This window comes from Mytilus californianus, unplaced genomic scaffold (genome assembly GCF_021869535.1).
Source record: "Mytilus californianus isolate M0D057914Y unplaced genomic scaffold, xbMytCali1.0.p SCAF_12, whole genome shotgun sequence".
Lineage (NCBI taxonomy): Eukaryota > Metazoa > Mollusca > Bivalvia > Mytilida > Mytilidae > Mytilus > Mytilus californianus.
In genome coordinates, this window is record NW_026262604.1 from 38,288,930 (window position 1) to 38,301,755 (window position 12,826).

General features: G+C 35.2%; 1 protein-coding gene across 1 annotated transcript in view; it reads left to right on the top strand.

Annotated features, from left to right (window-relative positions):
- The window catches only part of LOC127721058 (notch homolog 2 N-terminal-like protein A), a 240,977-nt gene that overhangs the window by 209,921 nt on the left and 18,230 nt on the right, over positions 1–12,826 (top strand). The window lies entirely within an intron of this gene.

Genomic DNA, 12,826 nt, shown 5'->3' on the forward strand with positions numbered 1-12,826 from the left:
GTGTTTTGAGGAAAAACTAAAGAAGATAGAGAGAAACCAAACAGACTAAATGATCAGTAATACAAGATCAACAAAACAGATTATTGTCATGAATTCTATTCTCATCTACAATGTTGCAGAGTGTTCTTTGTTGAATATGCACCTAGACCAAGGTGAGCGACACAGGCTCTTTATTGCCCGAATGAGGTGGTATAACTTTCAGTTGACTACTTCCTTGAACGATCGTCTAACTTAAGGGTCAACAGGTTACTTTTCCTATTATTATATATAAATATATCTTGTCTATGCATTGCATTGATTGATTGGTTGTTGATTGCATAACGTCCAGTGGCAAATATTTCATGCTCGTTCAGGACGAGAACAAATTAACAATAAATACAATAGGTAGGTCCTGTAATAGATGCCATCCGTGATGATGGTCAGGGAAATTTAGACTGCCAATGGAAAATGAGGGTATTTTGGATAAGGGACAGGAATTAAGTCTTGTAACAGACCACCTACGGCCTCCTCAAAGAGTTGTTGCAAAGGTTTTTAACGTGCAGCGAGCGTGGCATTCTCTCTACACGAGGCATCGTTCTGACCGGACGTGGCTGTTACTTCATACATCCCGCACATCCAAACTGACGCCCCACATTTGCGAGGGTTTTACTGCCGGTCGGAGGAAGACCAAAGTGACCATATTTCTATTCCCCAGTCACTTTTGTGGGGACTTTGCATTGCATATATAGTCGAAAGGTTACAAGCTGATGTGCAAACATTCAGCTCCGATTTTGTGGTCTCTTGCACACTCAGGTCTTTTTATGTCATTATAAAATTGATGTGGTGATATACGACACTTAAAACAGCAACCTAATGAAACAAATAACAAAGATGACAGATGATATTTCCTTTATTCAAAACAGTAGTATTGTTGTAAAGTGATAGTACTTGTTGCTTAGAATGTCAATTTCTTATGTTGCATGGGGTACTTATTTCTGTAGTAAGGCATGCACTCACCAAGCCTTGCTTATTTCTGTATCGAGGCATGCACTCACCAAACCGTACTTATTTCTGTAGTAAGGCATGCACTCACCAAGCCGTGCTTATTTCTGTAGTAAGGCATACACTCACCAAGCCGTGCTTATTTCTGTAGTAAGGCATGCACTCACAAAGCCGTGCTTATTTCTGTAGTAAGGCATGCACTCACCAAGCCGTGCTTATTTCTGTAGTAAGGCATACACTCACCAAGCCGTGCTTATTTCTGTATTAAGGCATACACTCACCAAGCCGTGCTTATTTCTGTAGTAAGGCATGCACTCACCAAGCCGTGCTTATTTCTGAAGTAAGGCATACACTCACCAAGCTGTGCTTATTTCTGTAGTAAGGCATGCACTCACCAAGCCGTGCTTATTTCTGTAGTAAGGCATACACTCACCAAGCCGTGCTTATTTCTGAAGTAAGGCATGCACTCACCAAGCTGTGCTTATGACCGTTAAATTTACATTAATTAAATAATATGATATCATTTACAAATAAATAAGATAACACGCAATGTAACAGATTCGCTACATACAATAGAAGAAACCTTTGGGTATGTTTAGAAATATAGATATCCATTCATGTATATTATTGATAAAAACAAGCTAGTTTGATTGTTTTGTTTTAATTGAAGAACTTTATTTAAAAATAAATACTAATTAAATGAAGCATTGAAAAATTGACTGATTTAAAAAAAAAAACTATTTAAAAATATAACCGTACTAGAACACACCCGCGACATTGCGGGTCCGTGACTGAATTAAATTACCTACGCCTTATTTTAGCCTAGATTTATAGTATTCGTATTGTCATCTGATAAAGTCATTCCGATTGTAAGGTTCACAGTTTTCTCTGCTTTCAAAATCTTTCTGTCTGAACCCGTCCTGGTTTTCTTACTTCAATAAACTTACTATAAACTAAATTTAAATTTTTAACAAATTAACCAAAATTGATAGTGGTATTTAGGTGGAAGAAATCGGACTTGTAAAATACTATAGTGTAACATAAATATAAAGCAACTACTGGAAGAATCCCATGTTCTCCTGATAGAGGAGGAATTTACAGAAAGTAACATGTAAACGGAAACTACATGTGACATATACTATTGGTATCGGTATCGGATTCGACCAAGAACTTGTTAATTATTGGTAATATTAATTATGTGACAAACAAAAGGGCCTGGCTGGAATGGTGTAATTTTTAAACAACACCATTGTCCTATATTAGTTATATATAAAGTTGAATTCTTTGAATCGACGAATTTACGTCATGCCGGCTAACCAATTGGACTTCGTTATTTTAGTAGTATAGATTGCTTTAACACATCATTTCAGTTAATCCTTGTGAAGTAGATCCATGTAAACATGGGGGAACATGTTACACTAATGGGATAGGCTACTACTGTGCGTGTACGGATCTATCTTACGGGATAAATTGTGAAGGTACTAAGATTAATATATTCAAATATCATTTATATAAAATATTTGAAAGTCGACAACCCAATACAAACGTTGAAGAGCTAATAAAACAAAAAAAAAAACATACCAAAAGTAATGCAAAACCTGGACAAGGCCTCAGAGAGAGATTTGTATGATTGCCAATGAACATTATTGTAACGTGACCGAGGGGAGGTCAACACCGACACAGACGGACGGACATAGCCATCTATGGCACGACAATATATCCTGTGGTAAATTCCCAGTAACTAAATAATACGGTATATATATATATAAGTTTATTAACAAATGTACATTACTTTAGACTTATTGACAAATAAACTACAAAGTTTAAACATATAAACTTTACATACAAGTCCTCTAGAATCTTTTTTGATTCAAGACTTAAGGAATACACATCCTTTCAGTATCCAGCTGATACACAATCTGCCAGTCTCTGCCCAACTGACCTTGATCATAGAGTTTAATTACTTTCACTCTAGACAAAACAAATAGGCATAACTTATTTTATTACCCTACACCCCAAGACATCGCTACTTGTCTTAATTACATCTGACAGTTCAACTTTAACTGCAGATAATAAAACTAGCCATTTGTCAAATTAGCCTTGCGTCATTAATTTTCTCTGTACACAAATAAACAGTTATAAAGTCAAATTAACTAGAGGTCAATATTTACAAAACATTAAAATATTACATTGCCTCCCTCTTTGAAAAACATGTGTCTCACATGTTATAAAAAAACATCTTTAACTTATTAAAGTATGGAAGACCACTTTTCAAAAATAAAACAAAAATACGCAATAAAATATAAAAGGAAAAATCATAATGTATCAAAAACAATTTACACTCTGGCACAATAAAAATAAAAACAATTTCAACATTTGAAAAATAAAATAAGTCAAATAATTCAATCATAATCATGAAAACATGCAATGTTAATTTCAATGTTCATTTTAAATGTTCATAGTTTATAAGCTTCGAAAAAAGTTCTAATCAGGTACGAATCTGTTGGGTGGACGTTTCACACGATGTCCGCGACCGTATTCAATATTGTCAGTTGGAAAATTAGACATATCGCACTGTTCATTTTCACTCAATTCAATGTCAGACTCAATGTCATTTTCTTCGATTGCGGTAGCGTGAGACTCGGTGTCTTTTTGAATTACCGTTTTAATTAGCCAATTGTCAAAATCTCCATGATATGGTTTTAGTCTGTTGTAATGAACAACTCTTGGTTTTGACGATTCTAACTTTTGAATGCGGTATACTAAGTCACTAATACTGTTTATAATAAGATAAGGTCCATCCCAATTACACTGTAGTTTCGGACTAATCCCAACTTTTCTCTTTGGATCATGTAACCATACGGCATCTCCAACAGAATACGGTTTAAAATTAACTTTATAGTCATAATACCATTTCTGTTTATCACTGGCATTATTAATGTTTTCTCGAGCAAATTCATGTACATTGTCTAAATATGTTCTTATTTGCATCACATAATCCGGGAGATTATCAAAATTCTCATTATTACTAACAGTTCCTTATAACACGTCAATCGGATGTCTTACATCACGCCCGAATAACATCACATTCGGTGAGTATTTTGTCGTGTCATGTTCCGCGCTACGATATGCCATCATCTGTAATGGAAGTAGAACATCCCAGTTCTTCTGGTCTTTATTCACGCATGTAGCTAGCATTGCTTCCATTGTTGAGTTGTAACGCTCAACCATCCCATCAGATTGTGGATGAAGTGCAGTGGTTCTCGTTTTATCCACTCCTAAGAGTTTACAGAGTTCACGGAATAGTCTTGATTCAAAGTTCGTACCTTGGTCCGTGTGAATCTGCATCGGCACACCATAATGGGTCACAAATTGTTCAACAAACACTTGCGCTATAGTTTCTGCTTCCTGGTCGGGTAATGCGTATGCCTCTACCCATTTCGAAAAATAGTCCTGGATAACTAGTACGTATCTGTTATTACGTTCAGAGAGCGGTAATGGTCCCATTATGTCCATAGCAACTCTTTCCATAACAGCTCCTACATTATATGTTTTCATTGGCGCCCTAAATGTTTTTGGAGGTCTTTTTCGTGAACCACATTGATGACATCGACGGCACCATTCTTTGACATTTTCCCCAACGCCTGGCCAATAAAATCGTTCTCTAATTCGACCTAAAGTTTTGTTGACTCCCAAATGTCCAGCTGTTACGGCATCATGCAGGTTTGTTAGAATGTCCGTTTTAAAGCTATCTGGAACCACTAGCTGCCATGAAGTTTTCTTTCCTGTGTCGTCTTCCCATCTCCTGTATAAGATGTCGTTTCGTATTTCAAGTCGTTTCCATTGTGACCACAAGGCCTTCACAACAACGCTTTCCGAGCAGATTTCATGCCAAGTAGGTTTATGATCACTATTCTCCATCAAATTGATAATCAATGCTAAATTTTTATCCTCCCGTTGTGCACATTTTATTTCACTATCAGATAAACCATTAATCCAACTATTTGAATTTGACACTTTAGATTTATTATCGTTAATAACAATACACTGTGTGCTAGATACACCATATTTCAATTCTACTTTTTCACAGTGTGAACAATCTAAACACGGCCTTCTCGATAAACTATCCGCATTTGAATGTTTTAATCCAGGCCTATGCACAATTTCATAGTCGTAAGTTCCTAATACTTCTAACCATCGCGCCAATTGCCCCTCTATATCCTTAAATTTAGTAATCCAGCGCAATGAACTATGATCTGTTCGAACAGTAAATTTTCTTCCATAAAGATAGCAATGAAAGTGTTTGATGCTGCTAATCACCGCTAAAAGTTCCTTTCTTGTAGTACAGTAATTAATTTCGGATTTAGATAACGCTCGACTGTAATACGCAATCACCTTTTCATGACCATTTTGAACTTGCGAAATCACTGCACCTAGCGCAGAATAACTACAGTCAGTGTCAAGTATAAACTCCAAACCAGACGGATCCGGATACGCTAAAATCGGCGGACTAGAAAGTTTTGATTTCATAATGTTGAATGTTTCTTCGCATAGATCTGTCCATTCAAACAATTTCTGCTTTTCAGTAAGCTTATTCAATGGTCGTGCATAATTTGCAAAATCAAAGATAAATCGTCGGTAATACGAGCATATTCCAAGAAAGGCCCGTACTTCTTTTACTGTTGTCGGTCTAGGCCAATTACTGATGGCCTCAATCTTTGACGGATCAGCGCGAACACCATCTTTAGAAACAACATGTCCCAAGTAGTTAACACTCTTTTGAAACAACGTACATTTCTTCGGATTGAGTTTTAACCCTGCCATACGCAAACGGTCAAACACTTCTTGCAGTCTCTGTAGTGAAGATTCAAATTCCGTTCCGAAGACAATAATATCATCTAAGTATACACAGCAAGTTTTCCATGATAGGCATTTTAAAACTTTGTTCATTAGTCTCTCAAACGTTGCAGGTGCGTTACAAAGACCCATTGGCATTACTTTGAATTGGTATAGTCCATTTTCTGTCACAAAGGCAGTTTTCTCACGGTCGTTTTCATCACACTTTACTTGAAAATATCCACTTGAAAGATCAAGTACATGGAACCATTCTGCTCCGGACAACGCATCTAGTTTATCATCTATACGAGAAACCGGAAATGAATCTTTCTTTGTGATATCATTGAGCTTGCGATAGTCTAAACATATCCGCGTAGAACCATCTTTCTTTCTTACAAGGACTAGGGGTGATGACCATGGGCTCTCGGACGGTTCAATGATGTCACTGCGCAACATGTTATCTATCTGAGAAGCTAGTTCAGATCTTTGAGCAAATGGCAATCGACGCGGTTTTTGGCGAATCGGGTCTGTATTTTGAGTATTAATTTTATGCGTTACAATATCGGTACGTCCTATGTCCCACTTATCTTTGGCAAATACACTTTGATTCATCAAAAGTAAGGCTCTGAGTCTTTCTCTCTGGTTTTCATTTAAATGTACACACGAGCTTGTATATAAACTAGTTAAATGTTCAGGAATATCTTCTGTTGACAATTCTTGAGAACAAACTGACTCATTAAGTATGGTTACTGCTTCACATGTCGCTGCAATTGAATTTGCATATACTTTAACAGACTTATCTGTTGCGTTCAATACTCGCATCGGAACAACATCTGATGATGAATTAAATACTGTTTTAGCCAACAGAAGCTGATGTTTCTCCACAAATTTATCTGAAGCTATTAACATGCTACAATCTGGAGCATAACCACTATCAATAACTTTCCCCGGAATAATCTGCTCGACACCCGGCGGAATAACTGTTGTCTCTGACACAGCAACCCGACAACATCGCACACCTTGTGTATTTACTACTGCACAAGATATCTGTTCTTTGTTAACAGTCATTGTATTGTTAGCCACATCAATGCAACACATATTTTGTTTCATGAAGTCAAAACCGATAATACAGTCTATATCTTCATCTATATCAGCTACCCACACATCGTGTGTGAGAAGTGTCCTTCCAATTTCAAAGTTCATTTTACCTATTCCTCTCACTTTAACTGGTTTACCGTCGGCAAGTTTCATGTTTGTATGTGTTGGACGCAACACCACTTTGTTTCCATCGGACAGAGAATCGTATACCTTACTGTTCAAAATTGTCACATTTGCACCTGTATCTACTAAACATTGGATGTTTTTACCTTGAAATTTACCAGAAATATACATTCCTCCATCGCCACTCGCTACACGACCGGTTCTTACTCTGTCTTTTTGTTGATAATTTGTTTTACTTTTGTCATATTTAGGACAATTTCTTCTGATATGGCCTGTATCTCCACAAGTCCAACATCCTCTTTTTCCCGGCTTGTTGTTATTGTTATTAAATCCGCTTCTCTGTTGACTCATACCGCTCTTAAGAAACTGAAACTCACGTCGAAGTTCCTCTACCACATCAGATAGTGTTTTGATTTGACCAGACACTTCTGAACTTTCCGATATAGCAAAATTCCGAACACTTGAAGGTTTGTCCCTCTGTTTATCCGCAATATAAAAAGCCTCAAGCTCAACAGCCAACTTAACTGCATCATCTAGTGTCTTTGGGTGAGCTTGATGTATACGCAACCGTGTATCCGCGTCATCTAATGCATCAATGAAATGATCTCGGCTCAACATCTCTTGTAGTTCCAATTGAGCTTTGGGATATGCTTTACGGCTTAGTCTCTTGATATGTTGCGCCAATTCAGGCAATTCTTGATCTCTTCTTTTACGGATATTCTTAAGCTGCACACGGAAAAGCTCTGTTCTGTTTTCGGTTCCAAATCTACTTGTTAATGCTGCACATATCGATTGATAATCTTTACGCTTTATCGGATCAATATCGGCTAAAACACTTTGCGCATTCCCACTTAGACTTGTTGCAAGAAACATTGCTTTCTGATTATCCGCCTAACAATTTAATTCCGATATCATTTCAAACTGAATTTTATAATCTTCCCAAGAAACAGAACCATCATATTTAGAGGGTCGGACAACTGGCTTTTCAGATCCTATATGCTTATGTGAATTCGATCCTTGATTACGAGAAGGTTGGAACACAGATTGAATTGGTGATCTTCTCGGCGTCGGAGCACTTGAAATTTCTTCCTGAAGAGTTTCATACTCTTTAGTTAAACGCTGAATTTCTCTTTGGGTTTCAATCATTCTAGGCGTTGAAGCTGATAACACAGTTGAACTCAATCCTATTCCCGTATCCATTGATACTTTAGGTCTTGCACCTCCGAAATAAATTTCTCTATCAGAAGAATCACGTTTATCCATTTTATAACAATTTAATTACAGTTACTTTGGTTACGCACAAGAAATATTCTATTCCATTTGCAATAATCCTCTCACACAAAATTATCTGAATATTACTATAAATCCACAGAATATAATTTGCGAAAATACATTGTTAAATTCCAAATAGCACATCAATCCTTATAATAGAAATAAACTAATCCATGTTAATAATATCCCACCGCTGCCACCAAAAATTGTAACGTGACCGAGGGGAGGTCAACACCGACACAGACGGACGGACATAGCCATCTATGGCACGACAATATAGTAAATCTAACGTAACATATTTTCATACCATATTTCACTAAAATAAAGACTGTATACAGATTACTTTGTTACAGGTACATTTAATACCATAATTCACTCATAAAGTCTCAACTACACGCAAAGTTACTCTAACGTTACATTTGATACTTTATTAAAGTCTCAACTACACGCATAGTTACTCTAACGTGACATTTGATACTTTATTGAAGCCTCAACTACACGCATAGTAAATCTAACGTAACATTTGATACTTTATCAAAGTCTCAACTACACGCAAAGTTACTCTAACGTAACGTTTTCTACTTTATTTTAAAAGTCTCATTAAAACTCATAGTTACTCTAATGTAACGTTTGATACTTTAGTTAAGCCTCAACTACACGCATACGTACTCTAATGTAACGTTTGATACTTTATTAAAGTCTAAACAAAACTCATAGTTACTCTAATGTAACATTTGATACTTGATTAAAGTCTCAACTACATGCATAGTTACTCTAAAGTAACATTTGATACTTTATTAAAGCCTCAACTACATGCAAAGTTACCCTAACGTAACAGTTGATACTTTATTAAAGCTTCAACTACACGCATAGTAACTCTAACGTAACGTTTGCTACTTTATTTTAAAAGTCTCATTAAAACTCATAGTTACTCTAATGTAACGTTTGATACTTTATTTAAGCCTCAACTACACGCATACTTACTCTAATGTAACGTTTGATACTTTATTAAAGTCTAAACAAAACTCATAGTTACTCTAATGTAACATTTGATACTTGATTAAAGTCTCAACTACATGCATAGTTACTCTAAAGTAACATTTGATACTTTATTAAAGCCTCAACTACATGCAAAGTTACCCTAACGTAACAGTTGATACTTGATTAAAGCTTCAACTACACGCATAGTAACTCTAACGTAACGTTTGCTACTTTATTTTAAAAGTCTCATTAAAACTGATAGTTACTTTAATGTAACATTTGATACTTTATTAAAGCCTCAACTACACGCATACTTACTCTTATGTAACGTTTGATTCTTTATTTAAGTCTCAACAAAACTCATAGTTACTCTACTGTAACATTTGTTACTTTATTAAAGTCTAAACTACACGCATAGTTACCCCAACGGTACATTTGATACTTTATTAAAGCCTCAACTACATGCGAAGTTACCCTAACGTAACATTTGATACTTTATTAAAGTCTAAACTACACGCATAGTTACCCTAACGGTACATTTGATATTTTATTAAAGCCTCAAATACATGCGAAGTTACTCTAACGTAACATTTGATACTTTATTTAAGACTTAATTTACAATTAATTTCGAAAGATAATAAAGTTGTTGATGTTTTTATTTATTTTATTTAAATAATACCTACGACAATAGTGCCGAAGTTATTTGTTGTTCTCTAACATTGAAAACTATTCTCGTTTATACTGTAGATACTGACCATGCATGTACGGACAACCTGTGCCAAAACGAGGCCACGTGTAAAATTGTTGATACTCTCCATTACCAGTGCAAATGCCAGTCTGGATATACAGGGACATTTTGTGAGCAGTGTAAGTTGTCCATTTTATATAAAATACCGATAACCAATTTGTCGAAGAGAGTCTGTTAAAATCAAGAGTCCCCCCTCCTAAAAAAATACAAAACAAAACAAACGACGAAATGACCAACAACTATCTACACATCAATGCATAAACAAAATAAAGATCGAGTAACACGAACCTGTCCTCAAACCTGGGGTGATCGCTTGTGCTCTAGAAGTGTAAGTAAAGGCAACAGTAGTATACCGCTGTTCGAAATTCATAAATCGATTGAGAAAAAAACAAATCCGGGTTACAAACTAAAACTGAGGGAAACACATCAAGCATTAAGCACATTATATTCCATATGTGGTACTCGCCGTGTTGCTTATGGTAAATACGAATCCAGTTTTAAGTCTCATTCAGTGATAACGTATTCATTTCTATTATGAAAAGGTAGAATTTTGATAAATGAAGATTGTCAGGGAGACAAAATATACCATCATCACGTTCTTGTTATTGCGAACCCAATGATACTTTTCCACAGATTCACCTGCAAGTTACCTGTCGATTTAAACTTTTGTACGTTCTTTTGTCCCATCTAGTAAATACAATAGCTATTGTTCTCTGTGTAGTTTATTTGATGGGACCTTTAAATTTCTTCCAAGAGAAATCTATCACTCACTGATTAATTTACCTGAACAAAAAATTGAACTGTCAATAATGAAAATACATGTACAAATACTAAATAAGGACTCAAAAAACTGCATGGGGTGTTCTATTTATTCAATATCAATAATTCATTTTTAATAGTTTTAATATAAACACTTGATTCAAAAATTAAAAGTTGATTTCTGAACAAATTTTTTATATTTTCCCTATTAAAATTTGCCTTTTGTTGTGTGTTTGACAAATACAAACTTGAAAATTATTGTGTTTAAATTAAGGTCTTGATAAATGTATTCTATAACTGAACAACAACAAAAATATGCAAATTCATTGGAACAATACTAAAAATTTTGTCAGAAATAAACTTTTTATAATTAAATCAGTGTTTATATTGAACAGATTGAAAATATATTATTGATATTGATTAAATACAATATTGCATGCAGTTTATGTGAGTTTATACAACTATTTCCCCCAAAAAAGAAGATAATTTTTTGGTCAGGTTAATTAATCAATGAGTGATAGATTTCTCCTAGAAGAAATTTAAAGGTCCCAGTGAAAAACTAGCTACACAGAGAACAATAGCTATTGTATTTATTCAATAGGACAAGAGAAAAGACAAAAGTTTAAATACCCTGGTCAAGAGCAGACGACTCTGTGGAAAACTTTCATTTGGTTCGCAATAAAAAGAGTGACCAGCTGATAGTAGCTGGACTGTGTAGACTTTTTGGTCTTTATAGTGAAGTTTGGAGGTTTACATGCATGTAAAATTGATTGGACCCCACCAAATTATGTACATGTACCAAGCGACTCAAGACTCTTTATACTTTACTTAAATATATAAATTTCTTTCGTTTTTTGAAGGGTTAAGTAAACCCAAACCATGTGAATCCAGTCCTTGTTACCATGGTACCTGCTATGACGTTGGAGACCACTATTATTGTGTCTGTGATACTGGTTACAGTGGCTCCACATGCTATCGTAAGTTCAAGTATAATATTTCTAACTATTGATTAGATTTGTTTTTTAAAGGTAAGATGTATATGTATACAACCCCCCGCCCCCCCCCCCCCCCCTTTCCCCCCCAAAAAAAATAATACAACTTCTAGATAATTTTAACACAATCTAATTATATAATATCGCAATATGTAATTCGATGTTAAATGATGTTTAAAATACATACTGTATATACAATGTACACGTTAGAAATATGCTAGCCACCTACCATTCATCTTCTTATTGGTGTGGTTCTTTTAAATAAATCAGTTCACTCTAAGTGTCTTTAAATGTGAGGTGAAAATATGTACTTTGTCTTTTTGTCTTTGCTGCCATATCTATTGTGAACATTGCACACGACATTCCCTTTATATCATTAGAGAACGATTCTACAACTGTACCCCGCTGACAACAATATCTATCTCTATGCATAGATACATTTTGAAATTTTAAAGTTTGAAAATTTAAATATTTCAAGTGGATTAATCTCGTTATTAATGGGTTTGCGTGGAAGAATCTCTTTTCGTTTATTTGGAAACATTAATAACGCGTTGATTTAGAAACTATTTGACACTAAAAGCTGCAAGTCTTTTTTTATTATAATGGTAGATAAAATCCACCCCTGCAGTTCCCCAAACCCCTGTGTAAACGGTTTTTGCGGCGCAACTTCTAAAGGATATAAATCCTTTTGATTCTGCTGTTTTTTTCTTACTTTTTTTCGCCTTTAAAGGGCTGGAAATCTGAAAGGCAGTAAAGAAAAGAGGGTATGATCGATAGAAATTTTGTCATTCAACATGCCATTACAGACCCCTCCAAGAATTGTTTAAAGTGTTCTTTAAAGTGCAGAGAGTGTTACACCCTATTTACACGATACATTGGAGTTGATAACCTCATTCTAACTGCATGTATCTGCTTACTTATAAATCTGTCACAGCCAAAAATGTATAACATTGAGATATGAACAGACCAGATACAAAACAAATTCGATTACGTATTCTTTTTATTACGTTAAAACATAGTTAACAAAACGATAAAC